This window comes from Galeopterus variegatus, unplaced genomic scaffold (assembly GCF_000696425.1).
Source record: "Galeopterus variegatus unplaced genomic scaffold, G_variegatus-3.0.2 Scaffold1719, whole genome shotgun sequence".
NCBI lineage: Eukaryota > Metazoa > Chordata > Mammalia > Dermoptera > Cynocephalidae > Galeopterus > Galeopterus variegatus.
The window spans coordinates 76,883-80,028 of NW_007727830.1; positions in this window are offsets into that span (position 1 = coordinate 76,883).

Sequence of the window (3,146 nt, forward strand, 5' to 3'; positions counted from 1 at the left end):
TCTCTCTCTCTCTCTCTCTCTCTCTCTCTCTCTCTCTCTCTCCTTCCTTCCTTCCTCTCTCTCTCTCTCTCTCTCTCTCCTTCCTTCCTTCCTTTCTCTCTCTCTTTCTCTCTCTCCTTCCTTCCTTCCTTTCTCTCTCTCTTTCTCTCTCTCTCTCCTTTCTTTTTCCTTCCTTCCTTCCTTCCTTCCTTCCTTCCTTCCTTCCTTCCTTCCTTCTCTTTCTTTCTTACCTTATATATCCCACTCTACGTGATGGAGAAGACAGAATCCCAGAAATGACAACATGTGTAGGAAAAAAAAAAAAAAAAGCCCTAACAGACATTTTTCTTGCCCTCATAAAGACTAGGAAAAGGACAGCCTAGCAAGACATCAATCTTTACTTCAGCCAAAAACACAGAAATAATTGTGGCCCACCCATGCCAGTGAAGGTGAGTGGGAAGTTTAGATTTCTGCCTTTTTGGGGCCACAGCAAGGTGTGCCAACACTCTCTCCAGGGTGGTATCAGAGAAGGCCATCTCTTGCTGGTAGTAATGACCGCCCTCTTCCTTTCCCACAGCGTCAGTGTATGTGAGGGGCTTGGCCTTCCATCTTCACCTGGCAGTAATGAGATACCCCTCCTCTTTCCCACTGGGGTGGTTTCATAGGAGGCCTATTGGAGAGTAAAGATTTTCACCACTTCCCAGCAGTAAGGAGGCCACACCTCTCCCACAGTGTCAGCAGAGACCAGGTGTAGACAACTAATAAAGCACTCCAGCCCATCCCAGCTGAGGAGGTATCAGCGAAGGCCTGGTCAGGAACCAGAATCCCCACCCCCACTCAGCAGTAACAAGGAGCTCCCCCCATCAGGTGTTGATGAAAACTTATGGGGAGCCTGGCCTTCTACCCGCAGTTGGGAGTAACATCAGGAATGGACAAACAGATCAGTGGAACAGAATACAGATCCAATAGACCCAATAGATATAGTGAACTCGTTTAACAAAGGAGCAAAGGCAATATAATGGTGACAAGATAGAGTTTTCAAGAAATGGTGCAGCATAACTGGACATCCATATGACCCCCCAAAAAAGAATCTAGACACAGACCTTACATCCTTCCCAAAGTTAACTTGAAATGGATCATAGACCTAAATATAAAATGCAAAACTATAAAACTCCTAGAAGATAACAGAAGAAAATCAAGATAACCTTGGGCATGACTTTTTAGATACAATACCAAAAGCACAATCTATGAAAGAAATAACTGATAAATAAACTTCATTAAAAAAAAGAAAAAAAACTGCTCTGCAAAAGATCCTGTCAAGAGAATGAGAAGACAAGCCACAGACTAGGAGAAAATACTTGTGCAAGATATATCTGATAAAGGACAGTAATCCAACATATACAAAGAACTCTAAAAACTCAATAATGAGAAATAAACAACCTGATCAAAAAATGGGCAAAAAAATCTGAGCATACACCCAACCAAAGAAAATATACAAATGGCAAATAATCATATGAAGATATGTTCAACATCGTATGTCATAAGGGAATTGTAAATTTTTAAAAAAATGAGATATCACTACATACTTATTAGAAAGGCCAAAATTTAGGACACTGACAACACCACTTGCTGGAGAGGATGTAGAGAAACAGGACCTCTCATTCATTGCTGATGGGAATGAAGAATGGTACAGCCAATTTGAAAGGCAGTTTGGCAGATTCTTACAAAAAGTAAACAAACTATGTCTTGTGTAAAGAGCAAAGACATGGAATCAACCTAAACGTCCATGGATGGATGATTGGAAAAGGAAACTGTGCTATATATACACCATAGAATACTACTCTGCCAAAAAAATGAATGAAATACTTCCATTTGCAAGAACACGGATGAACTTTGAGAAACTTATGTTGAGTGAAATAAGTAAAACACAGAGGGATAAATACCGCATGTGCTCACTCATATGTGGGAGCTAAGAGAGGAAGGAAGGAAGGAAAGACAGACCACAGTGGTGCGCTGGTCTTACAGAGGGAGGGAACATTCCTAGGGCTGCAAAGCACAGTGTGGGGGAGGGGGGTAGTTGGGGGACAATTGGGTGGGGACACGGGGTATAAAAGCAATTTCTGGTAATTTGTATCTCATGAATATTCATCATAATAAAAATTAATTAATTAATTTAAAAAAATAATGCACTGGGAGACTGCCAGCAGGGATTAGTCATGAGATGTGGCCAAATCTCACAGGTGACTACAAAGAATAACAGACATAGAAAGCCCCTCCTTCATGGACTGGTAGAGCTATTGTGTATCTTCATAACCGTGTTGTTGTCATTCAGAGGAGGAATCGTAACCTCCCTGATGCAGTGCTCTTATCCTCTGCTTCCACGGTCAACATAAGACTGGTACGTGGGAAGAGGTGGGGAGCAGTCTGTGAGGACCAGAGCACAGCCTCCTTCTACCCTGAGCACAGGTGGCATGGACAGAAGACCTCTGAAATATTTAGGGGGATGAAATTTCAAAATAAACAGGATTGAGTTTTAAGAACCCCAAATGAGAGTATTAATGATTCGAATAACATAACAAATCATAATATAACTATATGTAATGTTTCCATATTATAATTATAATAAAATATTATGGATTCTGACTATGATCATGTCATGGAAGTCCACCAACGGGTGGATAAGGACATATTTAACATAGCAAAAATGATGGCAATTGTCAAATAATGATGACGTTTTTTATTTTTAGATTCCAATGAATTGCCATTCCTAAATAAATTAGTCATACATTATAAAATTGAGAAAAAAAATCACAGCCAGGATAGAGTGACAGAGAATATGTCACTCTAGCACACTTTTTGGGACTCCTTCATTGTCCCCCTTTAAAGGCAAAAAATCCCTCTTCCCTTCACCAACCTCCTGCGACACACCCACAGTATTTCTCACTTTGTGTATTTTTAAAATTTTTCTGCTCACATCCTTTTCCTTCTTAATTACCTTTTTAGTAAAAATCCATAATGTTCACTCAGAGATTTGAATATTACAGGCACTGTTGAACACTTTACCAACATTACACTATTTAATCTGCACAACAACCCACACAGTGGGTACAAATACTATCCTGTTTTTTAGACAAGGCAAACTAGATCACAGAGAGCTTAAAAAACTT